This window comes from Suricata suricatta, chromosome X (genome assembly GCF_006229205.1).
Source record: "Suricata suricatta isolate VVHF042 chromosome X, meerkat_22Aug2017_6uvM2_HiC, whole genome shotgun sequence".
NCBI lineage: Eukaryota > Metazoa > Chordata > Mammalia > Carnivora > Herpestidae > Suricata > Suricata suricatta.
The window spans coordinates 109,096,509-109,108,772 of record NC_043717.1 but is presented as its reverse complement, the minus strand read 5'-3'; positions in this window follow the sequence as shown (position 1 = coordinate 109,108,772).

Genomic DNA, 12,264 nt, shown 5'->3' with positions numbered 1-12,264 from the left:
TGCTGAATAAAGAAGCCTATCTATAAAGGTTTTGGTCAAAACCAAAAGATTTTGTTGTAGGATGGCTACAATAAAAGCTTGTTAAGGACACTTTCATCAAAAGATGGATAAATTATGGAAAGTGAGAAAGAAGAAAGACAGTTGGAGAAGGACATGAATGACTTTCAAGAAGGATTTTTGGATGATTTAAAACAAGCGTGCAGGTTAAGAAAAGAGATAAATAATGGTTTAATACTTATCTAGTTCTAACTACATGCCAGAAATTGTTCCAAATGTTGTACATATATTAACTCATATTTATTCTCATGCTAAGTTGTTCATGGTCAAAATGCTCGTAAGTAGTGGAACCAAAATTTGATTCTAGGAAGTCTGGTTGCAGACCCCATTCTCTAAACCAGTAGTGTTCAGTGCTGGACCCACAGCATCAACAGCACCAGGGAACGCATTTAAAATGCAAACTCTGAAACCTCCCCTGAGACCAGCTGACTCAGTGACTCTGGGTTGGAGACCAGCAAATTGATCTAATTTAATTTCTCTTTCTCTCTGCATTTGTGTCTTGTAAAACTTTCAACACTGTAGGAATATAAAAAAAATAGAAGTCTTTATCATACTGTTCTCTTCTCCAATCCCATTTCCAGGGATTATGTATTACTTTTTGATTGCTGCTGTAAAAAAACTACCACAAATTCAGTGGCTTGAAACCGAATACATTTATTATCTTCCAGCTCCAAATGTCAGATCTGCTATAGATCTCACTACACTTAAGTCACGTTATTGGCAGGCTGCATTCCCTTCTGGAGGCCCTAGGGGAGAATCTTCTTACAAACTTATTCAGGTGTTGATATAATTCCGTGGCCTTGCAGTACTGAGGTCCTTCCTGAATCGCTGTCTTTCAGGGGCTGCGCTGAGCTCCCAACAGCCTCCTTCTGGTCCTTGCGTCTGGCTTTCTACCTCTCAGAACCAGCAAAGTGTTGTCCAGTACCTCTCACATTGCCATCTCTTCGACTTAGCTGGGGACTCACGTGCTTGCATTGCGCTTCCCTAAGTAAACCAGCTTGATCTCCCTCTTTTAAGGGCCACAGCCTTAGTCACATCTGCAAAGCCATTTTTGCCATATAAGTTAACATATTTCCATATACCAGGAATCAGGATGTGAATATTTGGGGGAGGCCATTATTCTATCTACCATAGTTTATCAGTTTGTTCCATGGACTTCTAATTTTTCTCACTTCTATAAATAGATATGAATGTGCATGCATGTGTGCGTGTGAATGCTCTATATATTTTCTTTTCTGTTCTTAAGTAAACAAAGATTTTTGTCCTTTTGTTTTGCAGTTGGCTTTTTGTTCACCTAACAGTATATCATATGCATCTTTCCAAATCATTACGTATGGTTCTGCCTCATTCTTCTGAATGACTTCCTAGTGATCATAAGATGGTTGCACCATTTCTTTAATTTATTATCATTAATGGATATATGAATTATTTCTATTTTGTATTCTTTTAAATGCAGAGGCAGAGGCAGTGATCATCATTGTACATTCCCATATGTTTGTTCTCTTAAAGTCTGTTCTCCACATAGCAACCAGGTTATGATCACAATGCAAAATAAGCCTCATTAACACTTTTCAATGTTTTCCCATCTCACTTAGCTAGAACCTAACTTCCTTACCATAGTTTATCAGGGCCTTCAGGATATGGCTACCTGTCATTTCCATGATTATCATTTTTCTTATTTCTCACTGCAGCCCAGCAACAATGGCCTTTCCTTAAACATACCAAGCAGTTTTCTGTTTTAGATACTTTGGATTTTCTGTGTGGCTCACCCCCCAATTTGCTTCAGGTCTCTCTGACATGTCACCTTATCAGAGAAGTGTTTCCTGGCTTGCCACCCAATAAACAATGACATCCCTCCTTCCCGTCATCACTTAAGTCCTCTTATCATGCGTTTTCTTTCAATTTTTTAACGTTTATTTATTTATTTTGAGGGAGACAGAGCATAAGTTGGGGAGGGACAGAGAGAGAAGTAGAGAGAGAATCCCATGCAGGCACCATGTTGACAATGTGGGTCTTGAACTCAAGAAACTGTGAGATCTTGACTTTAGCCAAATCAAGAGTTGGATCCTTAACTGACTGAGCCACCCAGGTGCCCCTGTCTTTCACTTTTTATGTATTATTTGATACATATGAAATGCACACAAAATAATGCATCCCATGTATATTTAAATTATGAATGATTATGAACAAGGCAATCAAATGAACACTATATTTTATTTTCCTTCAGAGCACTGATCACCATCTGACATAGTTTTTGCAGTCTCATTCCCTACAGGAATGTAAGAATCCTATGACACTGTAACTTGGAGTTGTTTATTGTTATCTCTTCATTATCCAGCTCAGTACCTGGCACATACTAGGTGTTTTTTCTTGGACAAATAAATTTGTGAAGATGAATTACTAGAAGTTTAATTTCTGGGTCAAAGGAATATCAAGTTACCTTTTATTTATTTAAAATTTTTTTTAAATTTTTTTGAGACAGAGAGAAAGAGAGAGCACAAGCGAGCATAATAGGGGAGGGGCAGAGAGACAAGGAGACACAGATTCCAAAGCAGGTTCCAGGCTCTGAGCCGTTAACACAGAGCCTGATATGGGGCTAAAACCCTCGAACTGCGAGATCATGACCTGAGCTGAAGTTGGATGCCCAGCCAACTGAGCTACCCAGGCACCCCTAAACTTACCTTTTAAAAGGTCACACTACTATTCTCTCCCACCAATGGCATATCGTTTCCATTTTAATAACTTTTTACATGAGATATCATTTTTGAAATATCTAGATTGTTAGTTATAAATAAAAATGAAATCACTGGGGTGCCTCGGTCCCTCAGCCAGTTAAGTGTCTGACTACTAATCTTGGCTTAGAATATGATCTCATGGTTCATGGGACTGAGCCCTGCACCAGACACGAAGAATTTATCTTCAGTTTGCTTTCCATAGTTTGGGAGTAGAAGGTCTCTTCTCATACAATATTTTTCAGCTAAAAGAAAATGTATAGAGCAAGACAAGAGGAGAGAGTAAACTTTTCTGTGAAATAAAGAGATTAAAAATTAAATGCAATCAGATAAAATTTTTTCTTCTCATGAAAGCCTTCTCAGACTAGTCTATGTAATATCATAACCCCCATCCCATTAATTTTTTATCAGTTGTATTAAGGCTTTATTTACATAAAATAAGATGCATTGCAAAATATTACCATCAGAGAAAACTAGATAAACTGTACCTGGGAAATCTCTGTATTATTTTTTGCAACTGCATTAGAGTCTGCAATTTTCTCAATAAAAATTTCAGCTAAAAAAAATACCAATGTTACATCGTTCTCAAACCCAAGTTTTTGAGCTAGAGTAACATTAAACCTTAAAAAGCATATATCTTCATAGTTCCTTTGCCTGGCCCCCACCCCCTAATTAATCTTTCTGTGGCCACTCATCTTATTTTATACTTCTCAGACACTGGTTAATGGGTTCTCTTTTTGAACATCTACAAAAGTTTATATTCTAACACTGTCATCTAAGTAGGACCCTCCCATTCAGCCCTGTTTTCTAAATTCAAAGAACCTGCCTCACTCAGGGATGATTGAAAGAATGGCTATAACTTCCAGGTGAGATTTGAGTTCCAGGTGTGGCAGCCATGGAGATGCACTGTTTGGCTTTCCCTTTAAGAAATAATTTGCTGTTCATCTGCAAGGAGTGCAGTGAGCTGTGTTGAGGGACATCATCAAAAAGACTTGACCTCCAGTTATCTGTAAGCTGAACTCTGGCACTCAGATGCTTCTCACCTCCTCTCCTGTGCTTGGAATTTGGGTTCCACTTGTGTTTTCCACTCTGCTCCCAGCAGCTGCCCCAAAGACATTACCTTGAGATAGTGATTTGATGTTGGGAACACCTGCATGGCATACATGACTGAACTCAGTTAAGGCCTCTTTATAAACTTTTCAGATTTGGCAGGTAGGTGCAGGGATCCATTCATCTTGCTGTTGCCAAAGACAAGCCTTATCTGTAAGTTCCCCTTGCTTATTAATACTGCTACGTACCAACCTGGTCTGTCTCTTTTTTCAGTTTTTTTATGCTCTTTGAGTATAGGGGTCAGTTTCAGACTATACCAGAGAAGCTTCTGGGAGGTTTTGAACTAACAAGCTGGCACCCCCCCAGGTGCAGTAGCTTTATGATCTGCCTCAGCATGTGAGGGGAGGCCATGCTCCTCCCAGGTGGCCTCTAGCCAATGACTGAGTGCTGTGTAGTTACTAGTGCCTGGCCTTTTCTGTCTGCTGAGGGATGCTTCTAACGAGCAATCATTGTTCTAGATCTCCCCACTGGGTCTGCCAAGAGTTTCTCAGACCTGCACTTTGATCTGAAACTCTTCTTGCTGAATCTTTCTTCCTCCCCATTTTCCTTTCAAAGATCACAGATCTACATCAGTCTGAAGGCTTTTCTTGCTCATCCTGTTTTTTTCCTTTTTTTCTTTCACAGGCATTACTCCTCAAGATATACAATAATAGTACCTTTAAAAAGCCCTCCAGTTATAGCCTCACCATAAAGCAATTCTATTTTTTAATTTAAGTTATTTTTAATATAAAAATATATTTATTTAAATTCAAATTAATTAGCAGACAGTGTAGCATCAGTTTTGGGAGTAGACACCCAGTGCTCATCCAAACAAGTGCCCTCCTTAATGCCCATCAGCAGAAGTGGGGGTATAGCGCAGGGGTAGAGAATTTGATTGCAGATCATATAGCAATTCTTTAGCTGAACAGTAACCATGACAACCATACTCCAAGAATTATGAAAATTCAATAATAGGTGATTGTTTTCTCAGGTTAGTGATTATAGTCAGTATTGTCAGATATTTTATAGTAAACTTGGCTCAAGGAGTTAGATGCCTAGAGTGAAATGCAGATAAAGCAAGGAGTTCAGTGGGATTAAAGTGAGTGAGGAGGGATAGCATGGCTAGGGCATTCATTGGGACACCATTATGGAAGTCAAAGTTCCAAGGTCAGAAGTAGAAGACAGATGGTGAAGAAGAATCTCAGCAGTTATATGAGATACCTACTTATTGGATTGGTTATGATTTAATTTCTTAAAAATTAAGTGATGACCTGGTGATGGTGGAGGGCACTTATGGGGAAGAGCACTGGGTGTTGTATGGAAAACAATTTGACAATAAAATATTATGGAAAAAAAAGTTAAGTGATGACCTTATTAAGGCCAAAATTCAAAATCACTGCAAGGACTTTACCAAGTTCCTCCTCACTGCTTTAGAGAGAGGTTTTGACTTAAGCTAGTAGCCTCATGGCTGTTTATAAAATCCATGATAACAAAATTATTACAAGAATATTACAAGCTTCTGGTTTTTAAAAAATCCAGGAAACATAGGGGTTCCTGGGCAGCATATACATATTTAATCAGAAAGTAATTTCATGTTTGGAAAAAGACACCCTCCTCACATATTTCCCCTGCCCTCTTGGGAAAAGGCTCCATTGCTGTTACTCCTTTTGCTATGACAGATTTTTCTGTCATGTCATTTTGACCTTATTGATCACAACTAAAATTCATGCTGGCAGATTCTCTGGATATAGTGGGTCAACTAGAGAAAGAAAATAACGGTATTTAGTTAAGATGGGGTTTTTTTTTGTTCTGAATGCAAATTAGGACTGTATGAATTAGTTTATTTTGTGTACTTCAGATTCTTTTAACTTTGTTTTATCTTTTATTGTTCTTTGGGATTTTGAATTCATGGCATTTTAGTCATTCAAGGTTTGAGTAAACTAATGTGGGATTCAATTTCATTTTCCAAATTAAATATCTCAAGAAGGATCCAGAAATTGAAAGCCTGAGTAACTTGTGTATTATTAGCAACATATCTGGCTATATAATTCTATTTTAATTATGATGTGAAAACTGTCAAGAATATTTATATTTCAAATGATTCAGCCTTTTTTAAAAGTTTATTTCTTTATTTTGAGAGAAACAGAGCACACAAATGGGGGCGGGGAAGAGAGAGAGGAAGAGAGAGAGAATCCCAAGCAGGCTTTGTACGGTCAGCACAGAGCCTGACGCAGGGCTCGAACTTACAAACCATGAGATTATGACCTGAGGAAAAGTGAAGAACCAAATGCTTAACTGACTGAGCCACCCAAGTGCCCCTCAACCTGAGATTTAACTCTAGATCTAAATCATTCATCAATTTCTTTGTTCTTTCCACAAAGTTTTGAGTACTTTCTGCATGCTAGGCATTATTCTAAGTCCTGGTGTTTGCCACAATGAATAAGACAACCTTCCTGTCCTAATTTAAGTGTATAGATTAGCAGGAGAGATAGATAATTAGATTTATAATGTTGGATATTGATAAATATGATGAAGAAAATAGGGCAGGGTAAAAGGCTAGAGGGATCTAAGGCATTCTGTTTTAGAAAAGCTAGTCAGAAAAGTTTTTTCCAAGAAAGTATCATTTGGACATAGATCTGAATGAAGTGAGAGCAAGCCATGAAGATATATAGGGGAAGAGTGATCCAGTAAGAGGAAACAACAAAGGCAAAAACACTGACGAAGGAGTTGCTGGGTATGTCTGAAGTATAGTAAGAAGACTGCCATGTTCAGAGTACAATGAGGTAGAAAAAGTCAGCAGGAGCAAGACACTGTAGGGCTCTAGGTCATGGTAAAGGTAAGAATTGTTTCTAAGCATGGCACTTCCATTATTTTTATCACCTTAATCAGTCAGTCATCACATGTATCAGCATTGTCAGTTAGCGTTTGATCCCCTCACTCTAAATTGCCTTTGTATTATTTAACACTCATTTACTAGGCACCTATTTTGAGTTAAGCACTGTGCTCTTTGTGTTTAGCTGTAGACTGAAAAAGAGCAGCAATACCTAATCTCTGCCCACTGACTGCTTACAGTCCAATGAAGGAATGCAGATACATGCAATGTCACCATTTGCCTCTTGTTATCATACCTCAAGAAATGTATGAGGCACTACGGGAATGCTTTCTGCTAATTTACCTATAGTAAGGGAGGGACTGGAGGATTAACACCCCCAAAAAATAATTTCTTACATTTTTATAGCATTTACTGTTAACAAGGAACTTTACATTATGGTCATAATCTATACTGAAGTAAGATAATTTTTATTTATTTTATTTATTTTTTAAATTCCTGCACAGATTCAGAGAGGTAAACACATGCACAATTGTGAAAAGAATATATAAGGTATTGAGACTTTCCAGTTCAACAACTTAGGGAACATGGATATGCATGACTGACATATACAGAATCCTCAAACAAACAGGAAAATTGTATAATATACATACTCTCAATAAAATTTTTACTTTCATTAATTTTTTTCATAAACTTTTATTTATTTTTTATAGTTTATTGTCAAATTGGTTTCCATATAATACCCAGTGCTCTTCCCCACAAGTGTCCTCTTCCATTACCACCACCTCTTTCCCCCCCCTTCTCCCCCTTCAACCCTAGGTTCATTTTCAGCATTCAATAGTCTCTCAGGTTTTGCATCTCTCTCTCTTCCCAACTCTCTTTCCCCCTTCCCCTCCCTGTGGTCCTCCATTAGGTTTCTCCTCTTCTCCTTTTAGACCTATGAGTGCAAACATATGGTATCTGTCCTTCTTTGCCTGACTTATTTCGCTTAGCATGACACCCTCAAGGTCCATCCACTTTGCTACAAATGGCCATATTTCATTCTTTCTCATTGCCATATAGTACTCCATTGTGAATATATACCACATCTTCTTGATCCATTCATCAGGGGATGGACATTTACTCTCTTTCCTTGATTTGACTACTGTTGACATTGCTGCTATGAACATTGGGGTACATGTGTCCCTATGCATCAGCACTTCTGTATCCCTGGGGTAAATCCCCAGCAGTGCTATTGCTGGGTCATAGGGGAGTTCTATTGATAGTTTTTTGAGGAACCTCCATACTGTTTTCCAGAGCAGCTGCACCAGTTTACATTCCCACCAAAAGTGTAGGAGGGTGCCCATTTCTCCACATCCTCAAGGGTGTCATGCTATGCGAGTAAACCTAACCAAGGATGTAAAACTCAACCTACACACTCTCTCTCTGCCCCTTCCCACTCATGCTCTGTCTCTCTCTGTCTCAAAAATAAATAAAAAACATTAAAAAAAACTCAACCTACATAATGGGATAAGATATTTGCAAATGATATTTCTAATAAAGGGTTAGTATCCAAAATCTATGAAAAACTTATAAAACTCAACAACCCACAAATTAATAATCCAATTTGAAAATGGTCAGAAGATATGAATAGACCTATTTACAAAGAAGACATCCAGATGGCCAACAAACACATGCAAAGATGCTCAACATCACTCATCATCAGGGAAATGCAAATCAAAACTACGGTGAGCTATCACCTCATACTTATCAGAATGGCTAAAATCAACAACATGAGAAACAACAGATGTTGGCAAGAATGTGGAGAAAGGGAAACCCTTTTGTACTGTTGATGAGATAACTTAAAAACACACAACAGTGCCTGGCACATACAGGTACTTAGTAAATAAATGGTAGTTCACTCTTTCTTTACAACCTTTGAAAAGTTGCTCACGTTGCTAGGTATGTTCAGTGATGAAGTAATGGGTTCATTCTGAAATAGCCAATAAGTGGCAGAGGAAGGACTTTGTGTTAGCTCCTATTGTTACAAGAACATAGGCTGGTTCAGGTAACTTCACACATTGAAGGGATTGGTTTGGGATGGTCAAGATTTGTGAAGAAATGAGCAAAAATCTCAGTGCAGATACCTAAAACAGCTATATAGTTGGACTTCATGAGGACTGGAAGGAGGTTTAGGGAACCAAAAGATTTTCAAAATTCAACACAGTTCTAGTAAATTATTAATTGTTGCTAATTGGTTGCAGTGGAATCCCACTGTGAGTAACTGGTTAGGGAGCAAAATTGGACACTGCCTAGCAAAGTGCTTTTCCAAATTATACCTCCAGGCTCTAGAGACCCTACCAAAGGTTACTGGCCAGGAATTATATGATTAAATCTGTCGGATGCTTTCTATTTTTCAGTTTTATTGAGCTGTAATTGCACAATAAAATAAAATATTTAAAATAGACAACATGATGATTTGATATATGTACCCATTGTGGAAAGATACCCCTCACTGAGTTAATTACACACAGATTTACCTGTGTGTGTGTGTGTGTGTGTGTGTGTGTGTGTGTGAGAGAGAGAGAGAGAGAGAGAGAGAGAGAGAGAGAGAGAGAGAGAGGACATTTAAGTTCTATCTTGTAAATTTAAGTTACACAATAGTGTTACGAACTATAGTCACTATATTTTACATTAGATCATCAGACCTTATTCATCTTATAACTAAAAATTTGGATGCTTTTACCAGCCTCTCCCCATTTACCCCACCTCCCAGCCGATGCCCTAGCAACCATTTACTAACTACTCTGTCTATAAGTTTTTCTTTTTTCTTTTTCTGTCTCCCTTACTCTCTCTCTTTCCTCCCTCCCTCCCTCCCTCCCTTCCCTCCCTCCTTCCTTCCTTCCTTCCTTCCTTCCCTCCTTCCTTTCTGTCTTTCCGTCTTGCCTGGATTTCACATGTAAGTGATACCATGCAGTATTTGCCATATTTGTCTTTCTTTGTCTGCCTTATTTCACTTAGCATAAATCCCTCCAGTTTCATTCATGTTGTCAAAAATGGCATTTTCTTCATTATTTTTTTTAAATGTTTGAAAGCGTTTATTCATTTTTGAGGGAGAGAGAGAGGAACAGAGTGTGAGCAGGGGAGGGGCAGAGAATTTGAAGCAAGCTCCAGGCTCTGACCTGTCAGCACAGAGCCTGATGTAGGGCTCAAACCCATGAACTGCAAGATCATGAACTGAGCTGAAGTCTTATGCTTAATTGACTGAGCCACCCAGGTGCCCCAGATTTTCTTCTTTATTAAAGCTGAATAATATTCCATTGTATATATACACTACATGTTCTTTATCCATTCATGTGCTGACAAAGTTTATTTCCATACCTTGGCTACAGTGAATAATGCTGCAGTGAACACAGAAGTACAGGTATCTTTTATACAGTGGTTTTGTTTTCTTTGGATATATGCCCAGAAGTAGGATTGCTGGATAATATGGTAGTCCTATTTTTAATTTGTTGAGGAACTTCCATACTATTATCCTAAGTGGGTGTACCCGTTTAATTTCTAGTCAACAGTATACAAAGATTTCCTTTTCTTCACATTCTACCAATATTTATTATCTTTTGCCTTTTTATATTTTTAATTTTTTAAACCTTTATTTATTTTTGAAAGAGAGACAGAGCATGAGTGGAGAAGGGGCAGAAAGGCGGGGAGACAGAATCCAAAGTGGGGTCGAGGTTCTAAGCTGTCAGCAGAGAGCCTGATGCAGAGCTCAAACCCACGAACTGTGAGACCATGACCTGGGCCGAAGTCAGACGCTTAATGACTGAGACACCCAGGCACTCCTCTTTTGTCTTTTTGATAATATCCATCCTAACAGGTGTGAGGTGATACCTCATTCTGGTTTTCATTTGCATTTAATTAATAAATAATGATGTTGAACAATCAATGATGTTTGCAGTTTGTATGTTTTCTTTCAAAAAATGTCTATTCAGGTCCTTTCTCTATTTATAAATTGGGATATTTGCGGGTTTTTTTTTTTTTTTTGCTATGGAATTGTATGCGTCCCTTGTGTATATTGGATATTAACCATTTATTGGATATATTGTTTGCAAATATGTTCTCCTATTCTACAGATTGTACATGAATTCTTCTCTTGGCCTCAGTGAATGTCTTTATGTTGGTTATTTTGAAGTTTATCAGACAAACCACTTACCTCTGTTTTATTAAGATCTGTTTCTGGAGATTTATTTAATGCATATTTTTAATTTATTTTTCATTTTTTAAATTTAAATTTTAGTTAGTTAACATATAGTCCAATATTGGTTTCAGCAGTAAAATTCAGTGATTCATTGCTTACATAAAACAACAATACTCAACACAAAAAGTGTCTTCCTTAGTACCTATTACCCACCTAGCCCATCTCTCACCCACCTCCTTCTGACAATCCATAGTTCGTTCTCTATCATTAATAGTCTCTTGTGGTTTGTTTCCCTCTTTTCTCTTGACCCTCTTTCCATATGTTCATCTGTTTTGTTTCTTAAATTACACATATAAGTGAAATGATGGTATTTGTCTTTCTCTTATTGACTTATTTCACTCAACATAAAGCATTCTAGTTCCATGTACATCATTGCAAATGGCAAGATTTCATTCTTTTTGATGGCTGATTAGTATTCCATCACACACACACACACACACACACACACACACACACACACACCCCACATCTTCTTGATCCATTAATCAGTCAAGGGACATTTGATCTCTCTCCATAGTTTAGGTATTGTTGATAATGCTGCTGTAAACCTTGGGGTGCATGTATCCCTTTAAATCTGTATTTTTGTATACTTTGGGTAAATACATAATAGCGCAAATATTGGATTATACAGTAGTTCTATTTTCAACTTTTTGAGGAACTCCATACTGTTCTCCAGAGTGTATCGGTTTGCATTCCTACCAACAGTGCAAAAGTGTTCCCCTTTCTCTGCATCATCACCAACACCTGCTGTTTCTTGTGTTGTTCATTTTAGCCATTCGACAGGTGTGAAGTGATATCTCATCATGGTTTTGATTTGAATTTCCCTGATGATGAATGATGTTGAGCATCTTTTCATGTGTCTGTTCTGTTTGTGTCTTCTGCCCATTTTTTAATTGCATCATTTGGTTTCTGGGTGCCAAGTTTGATAAGTTCTCTATAGATTTTGCATACTAACCCTTAATCACATATGTCACCTGTAAATATCATCTCCTATTCTGTAGGCTGCCTTTTAGTTTTGCTGATTGTTTCCTTCACTGTGCAGAAACTTTTAATGTTGATGAAGTCCCAATAGTTCATGTTTGCTTTTGTTTCCCTTGCCTTGGATGATGTGTCTGGTAAGAAGTTGCTCAGGCCAAGGTCAAAAAGGTTTCTGCCTATGTTCTCCTGTAGGATTTTTATGTTTTCTGTCTCACACTGAATTTTTTAATCCATTTTGAATTTATTTTTGTGTATGGTGTAAGAAAGTGGTTCAGTTTCATTCTTTTGCATATCACTGTCCAGTTTTCCTAACACCATTTGTTGAAGAGACTGTCTTTCAT